This window comes from Phoxinus phoxinus (genome assembly GCF_949152265.1).
Source record: "Phoxinus phoxinus genome assembly, chromosome: 5".
Lineage (NCBI taxonomy): Eukaryota > Metazoa > Chordata > Actinopteri > Cypriniformes > Leuciscidae > Phoxinus > Phoxinus phoxinus.
The window spans coordinates 5,781,532-5,805,395 of NC_136880.1; the positions used below are offsets into that span (position 1 = coordinate 5,781,532).

Consider the following 23,864-nt stretch of genomic DNA (forward strand, 5'->3'; position numbering starts at 1 on the left):
TTCTGTTGAGAGCGCAGTGTTCTGAGATGATGCCGAACGACCACTGAATATGACGTCAGCATCAAACATAAGTTGAGACGGAGACGAAAGATCTTTGATTATGTGCCCAGATATGATAAAGCACATATTTAAACGAACTAACGCGAACGCAGATGGAATTTCAATCAGAATAATAGGACACCTGATAGTCTGAAAAAATAATACCTAATTTGGAAAAAATAATACCTCTGAGACCACATTTAACACTTTTAATGGCCTTAAATTTGACAATTTTGATTTATCACTTTTTAATACTTTTTAAAACCCCGCGGACACCCTGCTCTCTCTCTCTCTCTCTCTCTCTTCCTCATTCAATAAATTGTTCAACAATAAATGTTGCATTCTTGTGAATTGTACATTGACTAAGGAGTGGTTTGTTACAGCCTAACATTGCATTTAGAAGTAATTTGAAACGGCTGCTATTTCTTCCTGCAGATATGTGGGGAGAAATAGGATAGGAGTAAAGGATATGTTTTCGTCTTTTTAGTGTGGAATGAACATACATATTTAGTCAGAATCAAGGTTTTGCTATGAAATAAACTTTATTTTCCAGTTAAATAAGCCCTGATGTAATGTTAAATAAACAGCTGGATGTAAATTTCACTGAGCAAACAGTTTAGCATAGCAGTTCATGTAAATATCACTGAATCCCAATGTTGAATTCACATGTTGAATTTACTCAACAAACTTGTTCACTTCAGTGTAACAATGATGTTAATATCCTGAAATCCAATGTTAAATATACATGTTTAAAATGTTAAATTTACATGTAACTCCGTAAGTATGTTTACGGTTTGATGTGTTTTTTACAGTATTGTTCTGGTAACCACAGCTGCCATTTTTTCCCGGTAAAAACAGGTTTTTTTTACTGTGTTAGTTTATCGTGACGACATTTACATGTTGTTTAATCATGTTGTTAACCTTGCCATGTCACTGAATGGTCAGTGAAAATCATTTGAAGTGACGTGTTTGACAGCAACAGTAATCGGTAAGGCCACAACTGCTGAGACAAGTTCATGTACGTCTGGTCACAAGGCAGCGTCACACAAGTTTCACCTACGAGAGCAGCAGAGCAGAGTAAGTGTGTCAGAGACCATGGTAAACAAACACATGTAGACAAACCAGAAACTAGGTGCAAATCAGTTGAGACATGTCTGGATTCAAGTAAGAGAAATAGACGTGTGCAGACAAAGTCAAAACTTCCACATGTGAGAAAGTTACATGATAATTTATTAATGGTGATGATGGTGTCATTATTGGCCCTACAGTAAATACTGAGTTCAGTTTCAAACCTTTGACATCTGCAGATCAGGATGCTTTGTGTGCACGCTTACAACTGACTAATGAAAGTGATGTTGTTCAAGGCACAAATGTGTGTTCTTTAGGAGTACCGTGCAAAACAAAAAGCATTAAAGGAGACGGTAATTGCTTGTTTAGATCAATAGGACATGCAGTTTGCGGCAATCAAGAGAAACGCCTGAAAATCAGACGTGCAGTTGTGAAACATCTTGAAGCTAACAGCTATACTTTTGTGAGATATTTAAGTGAAGAGGACACATCAGTGAAAGATTATTTGACAGTCTAAAATTAATTTTTCAGGAACGTGGGGAAGTCATGTGGAATTATTTGGTCTAGCTGATATTTTTAAAACAAATGTAATGACGTTTAATGATGATAGATGGAATGCACACGCCCCTACCGAACAGTCATTTACAGATAATGTCATATATTTGAAGCACTGCAATGAAAATCACTATGAAGTTGTTACATGTGTTAAACATAGAAATCAAGAAAATATTTGTGCAGAAGCATGTAACATTGAAGTGGATGCGATCGGAGCATAAATCGCTGTTTGCGAAAAAAGAAACTGAATGACACAACTGAGAACTCTAAATGCAAAAGAGAACATGAGCGATACCACAGCAACACCGATTTCAGGCAGAAAAAGATGAACAACTTTAAAACGAAATACTGTGAAGACAGCGATTATACAGAGAAAAACGTGAAATTATTTGAAATAAATATAAGAACAATATTAATGTAGAGCTGTCAAAAATGCTATTTATATTAAGTGGCTTAAAGTACTATTTACTTACATTGAAATTAATAATTTGATACAATGGACTTATTGTGTACATGGTCTTACATTTGTACGTATATTTTGAAAATACCTACATGTAATTACAGCTGTAATTAACCCTTATCTCACGAGACAAGACGAGACACGAGATTGGGTTCACAAGAACGAGACGAGATTTTTTGCACAATATTTGATAGAAATCCTCAATGACAAAATAGTCTGCAGGTGGATTTTGAAATGTTTTAACTAAATCATCTTGTAATAAATGTCATTTCAGTTCTACTTTATGAGTATGAATTATCAAATACATTGAAATACAACAATATAGAAGCACTGTAAAGGTTTTACCAAAAACTTAACTGACTGGCTTCTCTCAAGTATGATTTCTGTTACATCCAGCAATGTATGTATTTCTCCTGTTCTGTATTTCCGTGTCTTTTTGCTATTCTACGTCAGGTCCTGTGCTTAATTGATGGGATGTGCCGGCGCACGAGGCGTGTCCCAGCCTGACGGCATAAAGAGGGCTTGAGCGGTGTGCGAGGAAAGCGACGTGCGGGAGAAAGCGGCTTTACTTTGTTGCTTTAAGTTGAATATCGGTTGTGTAACTTTTTGTGATCAATAATAAATCGTTAGACATTTTGTTTGTCAAACTCTCTCCTGCTCTTTTGTTACTATTTGAGAGCCAGTAGTAACAAAGTGGGGGCTCGTCAAAATTTTGCCTACACTTTAAATGGTGTCTATTGTTTTGAAGTAGGCCGACGGGACGCTCGCGTTTAGACATCTTAACCAAGCGTGTCTCCGTTATTGAATCCACCGTTTTGTTGGCGATTACAAGGTAATTTGAACAAAAGACTATGAATGTTTGTTGTCTTGTTGGAGCCACAACAATAAGCTTTCTATTGTAGTTGGAGACTATATGGGAATGTTGGACACGGAGGGTAAGTTCAGCGATATGTATTTAATCAATTAGCCATAACCTTTCTTTTTGGGCTTGCACTATAGGTGACGTGTTTTATGGGACGTGTGTTTTTTTGTTTTTGAACAAGTCTGTGGTTAGAGCATTAGTCTCTGGGGCACTACCGAGGTATTGGGGAAATCGCCAGGTTACTGGTTGTTTAACCATTCCTGCAGGCTTTGTGTTTAATCCATCCCACCGCAGACCTGTTTGAAGATCCACGTTTAGGTAAATTGTATGGGATATTTTTGTATGCCTAAGGGGAATGGTTATTTGACTTTCGGTAATGTCGCTGTCCTTCCCCGCTCATGTTTAGTTTATTTAGACCGTACAGACTGTAATATGGTATGTTCATTTGAGTTCATGATAATAGCAATCTTAATTGTTTGAAGAATGGCGTCACCAGTCGAAATGTTTGTGGAGGAACCCTTGAAGGTTTTGTTAAACGCATTGACAAAAGAACAATTAGTAGAACTTGCTAGTCATTATAAAATAGAGCTTACAAGTACACAATATAAAAAAGAGATAAAAAGTATAGTGACTGCAGCCTTGTGCGTCAAGAGTCTACTGTTAGCGTCTGGCGATGTATCCGAGGATGAAAAAAATTCCGATGTATCCGACTCCAAGTCATGCTGAAAATTTTACCTTTGCTGAACAAAAAGAATAGTTACTCTTACAGTTAGAAAATCGTAAGTTAGAACATCAAATGCAAATGGACAGGTTGCATCTAAACAAAAAAAATGAACGTGCTAAACGCCAACTACAGTGCTATGCATAAGTTTACTAAAGTTGACTAAAAAGAGGAATAAAAAATCATCTTTTGGAAATTGAAAAATCCAACCTTTAAGGACACCAATTTTCTTTGTGAATGAATAATGTATCGTAAATAAATAAATGTTCTTCCTTAAAATACAGGGTGCATAAGTTTGGACACCCCTATGTTAAATTCCCATAGAGGCAGGCAGATTTTTATTTTTAAAGGCCAGTTACTATATGGATCCAGGATATTCTGCATCCTGATAAAGTTCCCTTGGCCTCTGGAATTAAAATATCCCCACATCATCACACACCCTTCACCATACCTGGAGATTGGCATGGAGTACTTTCCATAAGATCATCTCTCAATGCAAATCAAACCAGCTGTTAGGCTAACTGAAATAAAACCATGCCAATCTCCAGGTATGGTGAAGAGTGTGTGATGATGTGGGGATATTTTAATTCCAGAGGCCAAGGGAACTTTATCAGGATGCAGAATATCCTGGATCCATATAGTAACTGGCCTTTAAAAATAAAAATATGCCTGCCTCTATGGGAATTTAACATAGGGGTGTCCAAACTTATGCACCCTGTGATTTAAGGAAGAACATTTATTTATTTACGATACATTATTCATTCACAAAGAAAATTGGTGTCCTTAAAGGTTGGATTTTTCCTATTTTTTTAAATTAAGACAATAAGTTCAATTTCCAAAAGATGATTTTTTATTCCTCTTTTTAGTCAACTTTAGCATGGGTGTCTAAACTTATGCATAGCACTGTAAAACAACAAAAGCTTGAACTCGAAGCTGAACGTTTGGATCTTATTAACCCTCTGGGGACCAAGGTGTTTTTGGGGTCTTTGAGATTTTTTGACATGACCTGATATTTGTATTTTTTTCAGTTGCTTATAAACATATTAATAGCAAAGGTGTAATTACACTATATTTAGCACGAACATGGCTATCATAATATGTGAGCAACATGTATGTACATGTTTGCATTTTTGAGAGAATATTATTTATGCATGGTTATTCAAAAAACTCAAACTTAAATTTTCTGATATAAGACCACAAACGACCAACTTCACATATTACCACAATACTTTTGACTAATTGAAGTTGTCGGCTAGAGTATTTACTTCAAAATGATCTGAAAATCATCCGGGCTAATCGTTCACATTAAACAATAGATTGATTTAAATTGTGTAAGACACTTTTTGTTTGGAAAGGCAATACTCAGGTGGGCGTGAATGATCCAACAAGGTCATGAATAATGTCCTAATTCACACCTGAGAGAAGACAAAGACCTGCTAATGCTGCATACTAATGAGCCTTTCATTCAGGTGACACTGAGCGACAAGAAAGAATGCAAAGACAACACACACACATGTATACATACATACATACATACATACATACATATATTATATATATATATGTATATATATATATATATATTACTACAGAATTGGTTCAGAGTTGGAAACATCTTGAAAAAAAGTGTATTTTTCCACAAACTGTGTATGCTTGCAAATTGTATAATATCCAAGGTAAACATTTCTAGTAATTGTGCGGTTAATTCTCATTCGTATTTTCAGAAAGTTTTGGATGTAGGATATCCTCTCCCCAAATTTGTCACTAATAAAACACAAAAAATAATTTAAAGAGAAGGCTTATATTGACCTTTTAAGATTTTGTTTGCACCTTGTAAATTAGGTTTTGATGTGGCAGTAAAAACTTTATAATCTATACAAAACGAAATGTTGTCTTTCATATTTCGTCTGTAACATATCATGTTTTATAATATATGTTAGGGCATAAATGTTCATTTGCAGTTTAATATGTTGCTTATACAAATACATTTTATTTCAACGTATTCAGTCGATTTTTACTCATCTCAGTAGGCAATATAGATAGTTTGCTAAAAGCTAAATTCATTCACACAGACAAGCGCGAGCTGTAGTAAACAAACGCATGCATATGTGCCATTCATTCAAACACAGAAACGCGATTCAAATTTAAACAGTCTTTTGCGGTTTACAGACACCATTTCATATCGCGATTAGAACAAAGCACTTACTGATGATCTGCAGCTGGATCCGTTGTTCGGCTACTCCAGCACGTTTGAGGTAAAATTTCCAGGATTATCACGATATTATTATTCCTCACTACAGTGTGTTATCCAGCTGTTGTGGTCGTTGACTGCTTTGCATGTGTTGCTTCAGATCTGCGTTTGAATAGCGCGCGCTCTCGATGGGCGTGTCACATTAGCAGAGTAATGAGCTGCCAGAACGATAATGAGAATGGCTGATCTCTCGCTCTTTTTATATAGATTGCATAAACAGAGAATATTTGTTTTAGTTTTGAATTAGATAATTTAAAACTACACACTTATATGATTATAGAGATATATAGCTCATGTCTGAGTGAATAGTATTCGCTGAGTTTTGTTTAAAGGACAAGTTCGGTATTTTACACTTAAAGCCCTGTTTACAGATCGTATCTGATGAAATAGAACGGTTAAGATTAAACTTTGGACACATGCTCCTGTCCCGAGAATTTTAGGTTTATTTAGCTAGGTTTAAATTCTCGGGACAGGAGCATGTGTCCAAATTTGAATCTTAACCGTTCAATTTCATCAGATACGGTCTGTAAACAGGGCTTTAACCCCCTGGGGTCGGCAATCACGCCGGCGTGATCTGCTCGCTTTTTTTCTTATCAGTGCAAAAGAGATTCAAAATACTTTGTTGGTTTTGATCTTACATTTAAGTGTTTTACATCATTCGATCCAGTTAAGTTTCTATTTTTTTTGTGTATACTCACAACAAAAACAAAGTGTTGTGTCTTTCGCCAAATAAAGAAAAATAAACATGAAGCAAGTTCTGCCTTCTCTCTGTCAGGGAAGTCGTTTTTTCAGCCTTTCTGCTGTGTTCTGCATTCGGAGCCGCCCGCGCTCTCGCCGTTTTTCACCTGCTCCTCCTTCCACGGCTGCCCGCCACGGATTTTTCCGAGTTCTTCTCCGGAATGTCGCTGTCTAAACCTTCCGCTTCTCCGGGTAACAGCCTATCACGGGCCTGCCCGGCCGCGTGTGGTGCGCTCATCGCCGCTAAGGACCTTCACCCGTTCTGCATGGTCTGCTTGGGCCTTAAACACGCTCAAGAAGCCTTGGAGAACCCGGAAAATTGCAGTCACTGCCTTTTGCTGCCCAAGAAGCTTTTACGACGTCGTCTGAAAGTTGCAGCGACCCAGTGCTCCGAGCTCGGCCTCTCTGACTCGGATGGGGGACACGGTGACGACGACGCGCTACCGGGGGACTCCCGGGGCGCCGCCTCTCTCATTTGGGCTGACCAGCCCAATCCCGCATTCCCCGAAGAGGACATCTTCGCGGGCAACCTCACGCTCGTCGACGAACCGGCCGGTTCCGGCGATGAGGATGACGCGGCCCTTCTTGGGGTCTCAGAGGACGAGGAGGCCATCCCGCCCTCTGGCTTTCCCCAGGCTAGCGCCCACACGGCCTTGCCTCAGTCCATCCTCCTGGAAGTTTGTGAGCGAGCGGCCGCTCGCCTCAACATGGAATGGCCGGCTCCACAGAGCGCCACCGACCAGGAGAGGGATATTTACGACGGGAAAGTGCTGGGACCCCCTCCCGGTCCGAGAAAACAACTCTTCCCCGTCCTTCCAGCGTGCGCGAAGCACATGAGGCACAATTGGAGCGACCCCCTCGACTTCAAACACGGTCTCACGGGTCTTGAGGTGAAGGACATGGCAGCTCATGGTATGGGTGACCCCCCCGCTATCGAGCCTTCCATCGCCAGGCACCTTAACCCCGCTCAGGGAGGGCTGCTCGCTCCCCCGAAGCCGGTCTTGCCCAACAAGATGGACCGTTTTTCTGCCTCAGTTCACCAGGCCGCATACAAATCCTCTGCCTTGGCTGTCAGGGCCCTGAACGTCTCTTCACTCCTCTCCGCTTACCAGGCGGAGATTTTGGACGAATTAGGGCAACAGCTGGAAAAGGGAACTCCTTCTCTAACCTTGTGGAAGGAGATCCTCACGGTGAACGACCTCGTCCTCCGTAACGCTCGGCAGGCCGTCCAAGCCTGCGGGCGCTCTATGGCGCTTTCTGTGGTGGGAGAGCGCGCGCTCTGGCTTAACCTGTCGGGCCTTCCTGACAGTGAGAAGCGGCGCATCGCGGGCGCGTCGGTCGAGCCCGGCCGGGCTCTCTTCGGCCCCGCCGTCGCATTGATGCAACAACGGTGTGACGACAAAAAGAAGGAGGATGAGGCCTTCAAGTTATGCCTTCCTAGGAAGGCGGCGCCACGCCAGGCACCCCCTGCGCGTTTGCCTAACCCACCTGCCATGGGACGACATTTCCACCAGGGCAAGGAAAGGCCCCGCAACAGACCCCCCGCCCCACGGCAGAATAACCCACCGCCTGCTAAGCACTGGGGAAAATCTACTCCCGCCGCGGCCGCGGCTGGAAGACCATCTAACCCTACCCCCACCGACTCGAAACGCAAGCGGCCTGCCTGATGTTCGGCCGGTGGGGGCATCGAGTCCACTTTCACGGGCCACGAGCCCTTTGGACTCTCTTCATGTCCAAGAACCCCTGTCCAAAAGACGCAGGGTCTCTCGCGAGGCTGCCCAGCCCATGTGTTTGTTGAACGTGTGTTCCCCCCTCACGTTCGAGGGGTCTGTTGTGAGGAAAAGTCACAAAGCAGTGTCACCACACCGCACACACTCACTTCCCCTCACCAAATTATTAAAGGCTTCGGCCCCAGTGTTCCCCCAACACAAAACACACACAAAAACAAAAAACACATTAAAACAAACGAATCAAATGAATTCGTTACGGAGAGAGGATCTCTCTCCGCAGAGAGAATTCATCTCCCTGCAGAGAGAGAACATCTTTCTAAACCCCAGCATGTCGCCCCTAGTTCATCCACTAGATGGCGCCATTGCATCACAAATGAGTCAGCTGGGCTTACACAGCTCCGCTGCGGCTCGGGGCGGTTTCGGCTCCCGAGTGGGTGATGCGCACTATAATGCAGGGCTACAGATTGCAGTTTGCAATGAAACCCCCTCATTTCAACGGCGTTCTCTCTTCACACACGGAAGAGAACGCTTCACACATTCTGAAAGAGGAAATATCCTCCCTCCTAAACAAGGAAGCTATTCAGGTGGTGCCCCCCAGTCTGATGAATCAGGGATTTTATTCTCGTTATTTCCTGGTCCCAAAGAAGGACGGCTCTCTCCGCCCTATCTTGGACCTTCGTGTGTTGAACAAACATTTGAGGAAATACAATTTCAGAATGCTAACTCATGGCTCGCTCGCCCGCGCCATAAAACAGAACGACTGGTTCACATCGGTAGACCTGAAAGATGCTTTCTTCCATATAAGCATTTATCCACCACACAGGAAGTTTCTTCGTTTCGCCTACCAAGGCATATGTTACGAATTCACAGTTCTGCTGTTTGGACTCAGTCTAAGTCCTCGCAGTTTCTGTCTGTGTGCGGAGGCGGGTTTAGCACCCATGAGAATGTCTGGTCTGAGGATTCTGACATACATAGACGATTGGCTCATAATAGCCGAATCGAAGGAGAAAGCGTTGCAGGACACCTGCCGTGTGCTCGCGCACATCACATCTCTCGGGTTCAGAGTGAATGTGAGCAAGAGCAATTTTACACCCAGTCAGAATGTCATTTTCCTGGGCTTGGAGTTGAACTCAGTCTCCATGCGAGCGCGTCTCTCTCAAGAGCGCGTTCTCTCTCTAATGAACTGTCTATCGCAGTTCAGAGAGGGGGCGAGAGTGCAATATCGCACATGCCTCAGGCTGCAGGGTCTTATGGCTTCATCCATCCATGTTGTGCCACTGGGACTCCTGAGAATGAGAGCGTTCATGAAATGGGTTTTGTCACTACATTTCAGCCCGATTCGCGATCTTTGCCGCTCTGTAATAGTGACGCGCGCCTGCTCGGCAGCCGTGCGACACTGGAAGAGCGCAGACTTTTACGCACAGGGAACCCCTCTGGGGACGGTTATGATGCGGAAAGTTGTGACGACAGATGCGTCCTTAACAGGCTGGGGTGCCACCCAGGAGGGCAGAACGGTGAACGGTCTGTGGCCGAGCAGACTACGTTCAGCGCACATAAATTATTTAGAGCTGTTGACCATTTGGAAAGCTCTGAATCATTTTCTGCCTCGCCTGCAGGGACATCATGTTCTCGTACGCTGCGACAATACCACGGCTGTGGCTTATATCAACCGTCAGGGCGGCGTGCGCTCGTCGAAACTTCACGCTCTAGCTTACAAGCTTTTGGTGTGGAGCAGACGGGTTTTCCTGTCGTTACGCGCGACTCATGTTCCGGGCATTCTGAACAGAGGTGCGGATCTTCTATCAAGGGGAAATCCAATCTACGGAGATTGGCGCCTTCACCCCCAGATAGTGGATATGTTATGGATGAGATTCGGACAGGCAACCGTAGATCTATTCGCCTCGCGCGAAAACTACCATTGTCCTATGTTCTTCTCGCTAAAGGACGTGGACGCACCCCTCGGGGTAGATGCACTGGCCCACCCATGGCCCAGAGTGCTGCTGTATGCTTTTCCTCCCCTGTGCTTGATAATTCCAACACTGGCCAGGGTGAGAGAGCAGAGCCTGTCTCTCATTCTGATAGCACCCAGGTGGCCCAAGTCACCGTGGCTGGCGGAGATAATCCCTCTGTTATATGCCGAGCCGTGGCGCCTCCCCCCACGCACGGACCTATTGTCCCAAGCGAATGGGGAGATTTACCACCCACACCCGGACAGGGTGGCTCTCTGGGCCTGGCCCGTGAGAGGACGAACCTAAGCGCACTTGGGCTTTCGCCGCGTGTGATTGCCACTATACAGAATGCCAGAGCCGTTTCTACACGGTCCTTATATGGCTGTAAGTGGCAAGTGTTCGAAGGGTGGTGCGATGGGCGTGGTCTCACATCTTATCAGTGCTCAGTTCCTGATATTTGTGTTTCCTTCAAGACCTCATGGAAAAAGGGAGGTCTTTTTCCACCATTAAGGTCTACCTGGCTGCGATTTCGGCCTGTCATGTGGGCTTTGAGGGCTCAACAGTCGGGCAGCATCCTCTAATCCGCAGATTTATGAAGGGTGCCCGTCGCTCCTTGCCAGTCGTCAGGAGAACTGTTCCTGAGTGGGGCCTCTCCATGGTGCTGGAGGCTCTGTCTCAACATCCTTTTGAGCCTCTGGGAAGTATTTCCCTTAAGCTGCTGTCCTTCAAGACAGCTTTGCTCTTGGCCTTGGCATCAGCTAAACGTGTCAGTGAGCTACATGCACTCTCGGTTCATCCCTCGTGCACTAAATTCTCTCTTAGTGGAGATAAGGTTTCCCTTAAGCCTAATCCGGCCTTCATGCCGAAGTGCTTCCCTGCGTTCACTTCGGAGGTGTTGGAGCTCTCCGCTTTTCACCCTCCACCGTTTTCCTCCCCGGAGGATCAGAGGCTAAATGCTCTGTGTCCTGTCCGTGCTTTACAGACATATATGACCAGGACCAGTGCGTTCCGGAAGAGCGACCAGCTCTTTATTTCATGGGCGCCCCCTCACAAAGGGAGTCCCATATCTAAGCAACGCCTCTCACATTGGCTTGTGAATGCTATAGCTGTGGCTTATGAATCAAAAGGAGTGCAGCCCCCAGGGGGCATCAGAGCTCATTCCACAAGGGGCTTAGCCGCCTCTTGGGCTTTGTTTAGGGGAGTGTCACTGCAGGACATCTGCTCCGCTGCCAGTTGGGCTTCTCCTCACACCTTTGTGCGTTACTACCGGCTGGATGTCACCAGAATTTCGGTAGCACATTCGGTTTTAGGGGTGGGGTCTTCTTAGCCCTTCCCTGTAACCACGTTGGAAGTAACGAATAAGGAGTGAATGGGCCGGCTGGCCATGCACATTCCTCTCACCAAGCACGTATTTCCAATCCTTCCTGGGTGTATATGCACATTGGTGTTGCTGGGGTTATTACCACATACATGTTTCATGTCCTGCATGTGCACAGCAGTTATGTGTGTGCGTCAGGATTGCAGGTTCATGATTATGGGACGTGTCTGGCACCGCCCCCCTGGGGCGACCGTCCTTCTCTGGCTTTCAGAACCTCACTGTGAGTGTATTGGGCAATCGGGGAGCTGTCCATGTCTCTCCCATAGGTGGATCTCGAACACGAGATGATGAAAGAGAACAATAGGTTACTGTCGTAACCCCGGTTCTCTGAAACATCGAGTGGAGAGATCCACCAGCTTTGCCCCGCTTGCCGCACGAGAAGCGAATATACTTACTGGAGAATAGCAGCGCTTTCAGGCGTTATATGCCACTAGGTAAGGGGGCGGGGCCTTACCTGGCATTGGCTGCGCGCTTCTGTCTGTCTAGCCAGACTTGGTGCAATTGGATGCTTCTGCAGAGGTCAGGTACGGATGCCCTTCCCATAGGTGGATCTCTCCACTCGATGTTTCAGAGAACCGGGGTTACGACAGTAACCTATTGTTTTTCGTTCTCTCTTCATTATTTTTAATGAGCTGATGCCGCCACGCCCCCTGGCGCCATTCACATGGTAATAGTTGAGGTGATCTATACGCATCGCACACGCCCTCCGATCAATGCCATGATGAAAACACGCAGTTTCTCGTCAGAATCACGGATAGTTCATCGCGTTTTGAGGATGGCACGCTTCTCCGGTAAAGTCGTCCTCCAGATGATTATGGACAGCGAGGAAGAATTCACCTTTTCCTCAGAGAAACGGTTGCATCTCAGACGGAGAACGGCTGCATTTTCAAGAGCGAATTGATCCCACAGAGGATACAAGTTCGAGTAAGTTGTTTAGTGTTTATATAATTCTTTTCTGATTTTATAGAACTCATGTGAATTTTCAGACTATATTTTGCTTAGTTTTGGTTAGCTTTTGACATCTTACAGGAAAGATTGCCTTACAATATCCCTAACATTCGTATATGGTCGTGTTTCAATGTGATATTACTCTCTAAACATATTTGTATTATATTTCAATCCGTTTTGATTAGCTTATGACACTGATTATCATGCTAAAAATACTGACTTTTGCGAATATCTGCTTAGGTGTAAATATGATTTTGTGCAAATATATTTCAGCCTCCGGTAAAATGTGATACTGTCTAAATACTAGACATTATATTTTTATATATAAATGTTCGGTTTTGGTTAGCCTATGACACACGCTAAAATATTGCCACAGATGATTGTGAATGCAGGTGTAAATGTTTGAAATGCTCTAAATGCGTGCGCAGATAATGGCCATCAACAGCTCGCGATCTATGGCCCATAAATAGATATTTCTCCGTCCTATGGCCCATCAACAGATATATAGACTACATGCATTGTGCGTCCATACCCATTAATCGCCCATCTTTGGATAATGTATGCTAACACAGTTGTTTTTATTTTTTTAGGAATGTGTTTGCATCACACTCTCCTTCTCCAGCACAGCAGAGGACGCAGGTGTCGTTCAGTTCTCAATCGAGAATGATGGTAAGTGCACAATATTTTACTGATGAAATGTAAATGTGTTTACAATATACATAATATACTCGTCATAATATACAAGTAGGGCCTACCTATTCTTGTGTGAAATTACAAAATCGGTTGTCTTTTTCTTAATCCATGGCCATAGTGATTGATAACGATAATAATACAGTTTCTTTGATTGTGTTATCAACAGATGTGACAATGAACATGTCCAAGCACCGGTCCCGAAGAGAGCCATGGCAAACAAGCAACAGGTCCAAGTCCACCCTGTCATGGAAAACCGAGACTGATGTTGACATGGTTGCACAGACTGCGTGATTCCTGCCCGGGAAACTGGACCGCAAGTGACCTCTGTTTACTCACATTCGCCCATGAGTCTGTTTGTAACAGTATACACTACCTTGCTTTCTTTTTTTTAAAGGATGTGTTAAGTTATATTGTTAGGAAAGATTTCTATTTTGAATAAATGCTTTTCTTTTTAATAATAATAATAATAATAACTGTTTTTCCAACATTGATAATACCTGATTATCAAATCATGATATTAGAATGATTTCTGAAGGATCATGTGACACTGAAGACTGGAGTAAGGATGCTGAAAATTCAGCTTTGATCAAAGAAATAAATTATATTTTAAAGTATATTAAAATAGAAAATCATTATTTTAAATTGTAATAATATTTCACAATATTACTGTTGTTTCTGTATTTTTTATCAAATAAATGTAGCCATCTTCCAAAAATATTAAAAATATTAAAAATGGTAATGTGTCCAAACGTTTGACTGGTACTATATGTTTATATATGTACGGTAGCACTGTGGTCTTGTGAGGCACAACATTTAGTTCCTCCACATAGAGGAATTACAATAAAAACAGATTAAAAAACAAAACCTTTGAATGTCCTCTCATTCTCAGATTCTCCTCTCTGCCTCACAGCACCTTGATGGGGGCATTAGCCATGGATGGGGGAGTGTCTATTGTCTCCCCTCATTCATATTCATGGCCATCAACACCCCTACGCATAAAGCAGTGCTGGCACAAAAACTGACTTGCAAAGTTTAAATCATTATATTGTTGTTTTGTGAAAGAGTGATCAGAATGATTTTCACATCATTTTGTAGTAAACATTCTAGCCTACAAGAATGGTAACTCAAAAGTCTTGTGCCAAACTATTCAGTATGAGTTATATGAGCTCATTGCAGTGACACATTTTTCCCCAAAACTTACTAACCACTCATAATATTTTTTTTCTATAAAATGCAAACATGTAACTTCCATTTTGCTCACATATTATTGTAGAGTTTGTGCTGCAATACAGCATAATTATGTGTTGGCCAAAGGTATGTTGTAAGTAGCTGAAATAAGCACAAATGTCAGGGCATGTCAAAACATCTCAAGGGCCCCAAAAACCCCTCAGACCCCAGGGGGTTAAGTGTAAAATACCGAACTTGTCCTTTAAGTTTAGAGACGTGCACTAGAAAAAAAGGTCACGGAGACGGAAAGGCAGAAAGCACTCCCTGTTTACTTTCTTTATTTTACAAAAGCACAATGTTTTATTTCGATTTTAAAGCCACACCGCGGAACTTTTGCGGAACTTTCACGTCTAGCGCCCCTAGAGGCCACAAGCGCCGCAGCACTGTCGCAAAAGTCTAGAAGACATCCACTTAATAAATGGACGGCCGTAAAGCGATACGTTCTCCAGGTCACATGACCTGGCCAACGACGGTCCGTCTTTTCCAAACTTACATAGGCGGTATTTCAAGAGGGCAGCCCCGCTCTGAGCATTAATAGTGTCAAACGCTGTATATTGGCCTGAGGAATCATTTAAAATAACTCATATGTGTCAACTCTTTAGGTCACAAAGTCCACAGTGTGGCTTTAAGTGAACCCATAAATAAGAAGACATTTAACAGTTTATTTTTTCATATTTCTTAAGCCTGTATGACAAAAAATGACGGGAGTATGTTAAGTCTATTTTGCTGCTATGTGAAAAAAAACGAGGAAAACGCGCCGGAGCGTTTTTGGTCCCCAGAGGATTAAACAAGGGAGAATGCCTGGTTCAGGGGATTCAAAGCTCGATATCTCCACTAGTTTACGGCTTCTTCCCTCCTTTAATGAAAAGGAAGTGGACACTTTTTTCATGTTATTTGAAAGGCTGGCAGACGCGCAGGGTTGGCCTGATATACATCGCGCTCTTATGCTGCAGTGCACTCTTACGGGGAAAGCACAGAGAGTATTTTCCACTCTCAGTGTTGATGATGCGAAAGACTATGAAGTTATAAAGACGTCAGTTTTAAGATCATTCGAGTTAATTCCAGAAGCCTATCGCCAGCGCTTTAGAGGTATGCGAAGACGTTTAGATCAAACCAATGTTGAGTTTGCGAGAGATTTGCGGTTGCAATACCAACGCTGGTACGTCGCCTCTAATGTTCAAACAGTTGACAACATGACAGACTTGATAGTTTTAGAGCAATTTAAGAACACATTACCAGAGCGTGTTGTGGTATATATTGCTGAAAAACAGGCTGCGAACGAGGTCGATGCTGCAGTGTTAGTAGATGAATACGAACTAACGCATAAAGCTCATTTTGGCGAACGTTTGCGTTCAGCAAATGGACAGAGAGAGACGTGTTTTCGTTTCGTAATAAAAATCCAAACGTTAATCCTCTACCAGTTTGTCAAGACCGGTCAGGTGCTACATCTGATGCAGAGCAAGTTTGCCGTTATTGCCAGGGGAAAGGTCATTGGAAAGGGAACTGTCCAGTGCTGAAGTCAAATGCCAAAGCTCGTTTTTCGTTTGTGAAACCTGCTGCTTTGGCTGTTTCGCCTGTTAATTCAGATGTTGTACTTAACAAACTGAAGCCTAATTACTTTCCAGAGTCCTTTATTTTAGAGTCTATTTTCCGTTTTCTTCTTCCTCAAGGTCTGGGAGATCTCTTTTGGTGAGAGGTATTGATCTTAGTACTTTAGAAGTTCCTTTGCACAAGGCTGTGCTCTACTCTGAGTTGGTAGAGGGGGAGGTTGAGTTGGGAGTACGCCCTGCCCTCCCTGTTGATGGGGCGTCTGTTATATAAGGGAATAATCTGGCTGGCGGGCGTGTTTGGCAGAGTAATCCTATTCCTGTTGTGACTGATTCTCCTCACCTGAGGAATGAATCTGATGATTGTTTTAAAGAGTTACCTCAGGTGTTTGCTGCTTGTGCTGTGACTCGCGCTGCTAGTCGTGCTGAGGTGGAGGCCCTGGAAGTTAAGGATACTGCAGAAAAAAATAGGTTTGCTTTACCAGATTTTCCCTTGACTCTTTCTCAAGAGGAGTTGGTTAAGGAACAGCATGCAGATCAATCTTTGTCTTCGTTGTTTGAGTGAGCTGTTCCTGCTGAGTGTTTTGAGAGTGTTGCTCATGGTTATTCTGTTCTAAGTGGTTTGCTGGTGAGAAAATGGACACCCTCAACTAACATTTCACTGGGGGAACCATGGTTGCAGGTTGTTGTGCCTACCACCATTCGACAGCTGGTACTGAAGACTGCTCACGACATGTTGGGGCATTTGGGGGTGAGAAAGACACGTGATCGTATTATGCGTAATTTCTATTGGCCTAAGTTAAAGAAAGATGTTGCGGCCTATGTTAAAACCTGCCATATATGCCAGATGACTGGAAAGCCCAATCAGGTTATAAAGCCTGCACCTTTGCGTCCAATACCTGTTGTGGCTGGTCCTTTTGAACATTTACAGTTGGACTGTGTAGGGCCATTAGTTGGTGCTAAAGGTGGATCTAAGTATTTGCTGACCGTAATGTGTCAGGTAACCCGTTATCCTGCTGCCTACCCACTACTCTCTATTACTACTAGGTCAATTGTAAGGGCTCTATCTCAGTTTTTTTCTATATTTGGCATACCAAAGGTGGTCCAGACTGACCAAGGCTCCAATTTTGTGTCTCGTGTCTTTGCTCAGGTTTTATGCCAGCTTCACATTAAACACAACAAAGCCTCTGCTTACCACCCTCAGAGCCAGGGTGTTCTTGAACGTTTCCACCAAACACTGAAGTCCCTTCTCCGTGCTTACTGTATGGAGTTGGGAAGTGACTGGGAGGAAGGTTTGCCATGGCTGTTGCTTGCCTCTAGGGAGGTGGTTCAGGAATGTACAGGGTTCAGTCCTAATGATTTGGTCTTTGGTCACTCTGTGCGTGGACCTTTGGCTGTCCTAAAGGATGGTTTGGACCTTAAGGAGCCACCAAAAGCCTTGTGTGATTATGTAAATGGTTTTAGGAGACTTCTTTATGAGGCGGGAAGGATGGCCCGTTAGAAGTTAACAAGCACTCAGTCTAAAATGAAGGAGCGGTATGATAAGCGAACTCAGCGTCGTGTTTTGGCAGTGGGTGAAAAAGTGCTGGCTCTTCTGCCAGTTTTGTCATCTACTTTACAGGCAAAGTTTTCTGGCCCATACACTGTTGTCAGGAAGGTTTCAGATGTTAATTATGTAATTGCCACTCCAGACAGGAGGAAAAGTACCCAGTTGTGTCACCTTAACCTGCTTAAACCATATCACGAACGTTCAGATGCATTCAAGTGTAAAACTGTTGCACAGCCTGTAGCTCTAAGTGACGCTAGTCTGTCTCCTGGTTTTTATTTTGTTTCTCCGGCGCAGGAGCAAGAGGAGATCAGAGCTCCTGATGATGGGGTTTTGCGTGTGCGTTTACACAATTCTGAGGCATTGAAGCAGTTCCACAGTCTGTGGACAAGTGTGCTGAGTTAATTAATTTAATTAATGACTTTCCAACTCTTTTCTCAGACACTCCGACTCAGACGCATCTCTTGGAACATGATATAGATGTTGGTGATGTTTCCCCAATCAGGCAGCGGTTTTATTGTGTTTCTCAAGAGAAGCAGAAGCACATCGACACAGAGGTAGAGTACCTTCTCGACAATGGTCAAACAGGTCTGTTTAACAAGCCAGATGGTACATTTAGGTTTTGCACCGACTATCGGAAACTTAATGCGGTTACAAAACCAGATAGTTTTTCCGCTACTTCGTATAGAGGATTGTGTAGACCAGGTGGGTGCTGCGACATTTGTTAGCAAATTCGATCCCCTCAAGGGCTATTGGCAAGTGCCTTTGACTGACCGTTGTTGTGGCAAAACAATATTTAACAAACACAGCATTCCCAGGCAAAAGAGACGTCAAGATCCTAATTGTATTTAAAAGAAAATATACATTTATTCTTGCAAGAATAGTTCCCAGTCTAGCCACACAGGCCAGCTGCAGGGTGAGGGTGTCCCAACCCTAACAGACCAGTTTGCAGGCAGAGTGAGACACAGATAAGGCTTGGCTGGTAGTTTTTATAATGTTCTTATCAAAGCATTCTTTACCACCCACCCCAAAGGGCAGGAACTAAGGACCCCCATGGTTGCCTCAATCCCTCCCTAGCACAGGGGATCTTTGCACCTCTGTCTTAGTGTCACACCCACAGCTGTATCAACGTTACAACAGGAGAACTCCAAATACAGAACACATGTCATTCAATTTTATCATTGAGAAAACAAAATAAGAAATAAAAGATTAAAACTGCCACTACACCGTGCAAGAGAGGTGTCCACTTTTATCACTTCACAGGGGTTGTTCTCCTATAAGGTAATGAGTTTTGGGTTACGAAACGCTCCTGCCACGTTCCAGCGAGATTCTACAAGATAGTTCTACAAGATAAGGGGCCATTCACACGGAATGCGTTTTTGCTTTGTAAAATGCGATACACTGGCAGTAGAATGGGGGAACTGATTTTAACTTGAGCGCCACGTTTTTAGAATGCTGTGTCATGCGCGAGACGCTGCAAAAGATGCAAGACACGAGCGCAAGGTTACACATCCGTCTAGCGCAGTTACATAGAAAAACAATGGAAAAGTACTGCACTGGAATGGAAAAACACGTTCTGTGTGAACCGCCCTAAGACATCTCAGATCGACTCTCTGTTGCGCAACAAATTCTCCGCCATCGTAACGCGATCAGTGAACTAATTCCTGCTGCACTGTCACAGTCTGTGTGCGACTAAAACTCGTGCTGGATGAGCAGAGTAGATGTTTACAATAGTAAAACGACAGTGGAGGCGGCCGGTGCCGCGGTGTACACCGTAATGTAATGTGAATGTAGCGGTGGCATATTCTATGCTAATCATGGCGATATCGCGAGACAGCTTCACTCGTCGAGAAATCTTGTCACATTTTAGTCTCGCGAGATCTCGTGGCACGAGATCTCGTCACACCCCTACTAAATGCAGATGGATGTTTTCCACACAGCAGAGACTTCATTTTTTATGCACAATATATCCTCCTGAGACCCAGAAAAAAAGTTTTTTTTTCTCTTGTCATCACATTGTTTAGAGCAGGGGTGTCAAATTCAAACTCAGTAAGGGCCATGCTGAGGGTTGTGAATAAAATCAGGGGCCGGACATATATTTAGAGGATTTTTCATATATTGAAATATAAGTGTATTAGTAACTGTATAAAAAAACTCTCAATTTATTAAACCACATTATCAAAACAAGATTTTATTTTTTAATTTTTAGTTGTAAACACATTTTTACATATTTCACAAAACATATTTGTGTCACATGAGGCTTTTCTTTATCTTTATCAAAACAAGAAATGTGAGTGAGATGTATGATCTCACAGATGTAGGGTCTCTGACCAGCATAACTGCATAAATAGTACTTTAAAACTGTATTTTTTTAAAACTTTTAATTTCATAAAAACTGGTTGATGAAGCAAAATAGTCAACAAATAATAGAAAAAAAAATGGATAAGAAATTAGCTTTAAAACTATGTCAGTGGGCATTAGATTATTTGTCAATACCTGCTCTCTCCTCATCTCCATCGTTTTTTTTCTCTCAGTCTCATTATCTTGCCCTATTTCTTCCCCTCCTAAAGCTGAACTTTGACTGATAGTCTTTTCATTTTTGTCTGTGTCAGTGAATAAAGTAAAAATAGGCTCAACTGATATTTATATGTTTTATGTATAATTTTCTTAGACAAGTTAATTTTCTGAAGGCTACCAGGAAAGCTGTAGCCTAAGTCAGTATTGCTGTGGGCGACAATCTGAAAGCCAAACGAATTTGTCGGCCGAGAGGCTGAGCAGGGGAAACTTAAATTGCCAGACGCGCTTGCTCAATGATGATGACGAATCCAGAGACTTCGTTTTGTAGATTTATTTGCAGAAACAAACAAGGCTGTGTATCCAGTAGGCTACGTTCCATAATTGCTTCACAATACGATATGGTGTACAAACAGCATTTAAACAGCGTTGGAAGTGCGTTCTACAGCGGTCAACAAAAATAGGACTTCCCCCCGTCACCCCCTCTCTTCCACTCCCGAACCACACAGGTGAACAGATGATATGCTCTACTTCCTCCGCCACCACCAGGTGCCTTAATTACCGTATGTGACCAAAAAGAGTGTTTATAAAAATACAACTATACCTGGCTCTTACATTCCGGCCCCTAATTATTACCCAGTAATAATTACATATACATTACACATGCAGGGGAAAGAAAATAAGTAAAAATTATTTATAGTCCATCATAAAAAGTGAGCCAATCTTCTGTCTTCTCTCAGAAGAAAAAAGTAAAAAAAAATAGTCCAGTCAATTCAGTCAAAAGTCAAGTACAGCAATCAGGATTCAGCTGACTCCTGAAGAAGGCAGATCTTGGTTACGGGCCTGCATATACGGCTGGTTTGGGTCTTGACCCAGACTTGTCTCACGAGTCCTCTTCTGTCTGGAACCACTTCAGTTATCCTTCCAACGATCCAGGAGTTGCGGGGCGCAGAATCATCCACTACAAGAATGATGTCTCCAGGAATGAAATTCCACTTGATCCTTGTCCATTTGTGTCGTTCCTGCAGTTGTGGTAAATACTCCTTAGTCCACCTTTTCCAAAACAAGTCAGCCATGTATTGGACTTGCTTCCATCTTCGCCGTGCATACATGTCCTCTTTCTGAAATAGCCCAAGAGGTAAACATGGTTTAGTTTTGAGAAGCAGAAGGTGGTTCGGAGTTAGTGCCTCCAAGTCGTTTGGATCTGTGGATTCCTTGGTGATGGGTCTACTATTGAGAATTGATTCCACTTCACAGAGCACTGTGTGAAGTGCTTCCTCATCCAGACTTTGTGTCCTCAAAGTAGAGTTAAGGACCTTTCTGACAGAACGAATCAACCTCTCCCATGCTCCTCCATGATGTGATCCAGTGGGAGGGTTGAAAGTCCACTTAATTCCCTTTAACGAGAGTGCGTCATTGATCTTTTGCAAGTTCCATCCTTCAATGGCTCGTCTCAACTCACGCTCTGCGCCGACAAAGTTGGTACCATTGTCTGACCGCAACTCTTTGACCTGTCCTCTTCTTGCGATGAAGCGTCGCAGTGCATTAATGCAAGAATCTGTGTCCAGTGATGAGGCAACTTCAATGTGTACTGCTCTTATCGCCAAACACGTGAAGATAACTCCGTATCTTTTTACAAGACTCCTACCTCGAATGGACCAAAGTAGTCAACTCCAACATGACTGAAGGGAGGTTCTTCCGAAGAAACTCTGTCTTCAGGCAAGTCTGCCATCTGCTGCTGACCTGCAGCTCCATGTAGCCGCCGACACATCACACATCTTGCCAAGACCTTCCTTATGGAACCACTAACACCAGGGATCCAGTATCTCTGGCGTAGTCTTGACAGCATATGGTTTCTACCTCCGTGGCCAACCTCTCGATGAATATGTTGTAGAATGAGGTCAGAGATATGAAGGTCTTTAGCTAATATGGCAGGATGTTTCGACTCTTCTGGCATGGCAGCCTTACTCAGCCGTCCTCCAACTCTTAACACACCATCTTTCAATATTGGATTGAGCTTGTACACATGGCTGTTTCTTTTTACACCTTCTCCCTTTTGGAGGCAGGAGAACTCTTCTGAGAACCTTCTTCTCTGACAAAACATAATTATTTCAATTTCAGCTTCTCGGATCTCTCCCAGTGAGAGATAACCACCACAGAGCTTATTCTTGAAATCACACATGTCCTTGGTGAGAGCATCTTCCTGTTGAGTTGCATCTGACACAGACTGAGTAGGACATGCAGTGATCTTCATTTTCCAGAGGTTCAAAAACAAAGCCTTGAATCTTAGGACCCAGCCCATCACTCTTGTTAGACGTGTCCAAGATGAGGTGCGATTGATCAAATAAGTCACGGCATCATTTTCATCCCTTATTACAGAAGCTCCAATCGCAGCTGATACCTTGACTTCAGGGTCTCCAGGTGGAAGCTCTTGCGATTCATCCGGGTTAACAGGCCAGTCTTCTTCTGATTGCAAGAGAAAGGAGGGACCAGAAATCCAAATTTCGTTATTTAGGAATGGTTCCACCCTCGCACCTCTAGAGGCAAGATCTGCTGGATTGTGTGCAGTGTTCACAAATCTCCATTGAGATGCATCAAAAACCTTGAGAATCTCTGAGACCCTGTTGGCCACAAAGATTCGAAATCTTGAAGTTTCATTTTTAATGTATTTTAATACAGAGGTACTATCTGTCCAAAAAACAGAGTCTTGAAGCTGTAGTCTCATCTCCTTTCTCCACAGTTTGTCCATACGAGCTGCTACAACAGCAGCTATCAACTCCATACGTGGGATAGTAACAGGCTTTAAAGGTGCCACCCTGGATTTTCCCATTATGAAGGCGCTGTGTATCTGAGAGTGTTCATTACGCAGCAGCAGGTAGGTGACAGTACCATGTCCTTCCTCACTTGCGTCGGCAAAATGATGCAACTGAGCAGTGGCTACTTCTCCAAAGTTCAGAGGTTTTAAACATCGTCTGATGCTAAAGCCTTCCAACTGATGAAGCTCCTTCATCCAGTCTATCCATTCCTGGGCAACTGCTACTGGTATGAAGTCATCCCATCCTAGCCGGCTCCGACACAGATCCTGAAGAATTCTTTTAGCTGTAAAAACCACGGGAGCTAGGATCCCCAGAGGGTCATAGAAAGAGCTGACAGTTGAAAGGATCCCTCTGCGGGTCAATGGTCTCTCCTGAATAGTTATGCTGAACTTAAAGGTGTCGGACTGGACACACCAACGCACTCCCAATGCTCTCTCAACAGGTAGCAAGTCATGGTCCAGATCCAGATCTTTAACTTCCTTTGCTCTCTCCTCCTCAGGTATTGAGGCCAACACACTGCGACTGTTGCTTATCCATTTTGTTAGATGAAAGCCACCCTTGGCACAAATAGATTTAAGGTCTTTATAGAGGGATATAGCTTCCTGTTCTGATGCTACAGAAGCAAGGCAGTCATCCACGTAGAAACTGTACATGATGGTCTCAATCACTTGCTGGCTGAAAGAGTCTTTGTTGTCTTCTGCGCACCTTCATAGAGCAAAGTTAGCGCAGCTTGGAGAAGACGTTGCCCCAAACAAATGGACAACCATCCTATACTCCTCCAAACACTGACTGAAGGCTCCACTGGACCACCAAATAAATCTC

The 23,864-nt window shown here is 43.4% G+C and overlaps 2 long non-coding RNA genes across 2 annotated transcripts in view; both read left to right on the forward strand.

Moving 5' to 3' along the window:
* Positions 1 to 23,864, forward strand: part of LOC306999438 — a 743,560-nt gene that overhangs the window by 363,972 nt on the left and 355,724 nt on the right. The gene's annotated exons all lie outside the window — the stretch shown is intronic.
* Positions 12,431 to 14,079, forward strand: LOC306999605. Its single transcript, XR_013797881.1, has 3 exons — positions 12,431 to 12,675; positions 13,290 to 13,368; positions 13,559 to 14,079. It is a non-coding gene; the product is annotated as an uncharacterized lncRNA (long non-coding RNA).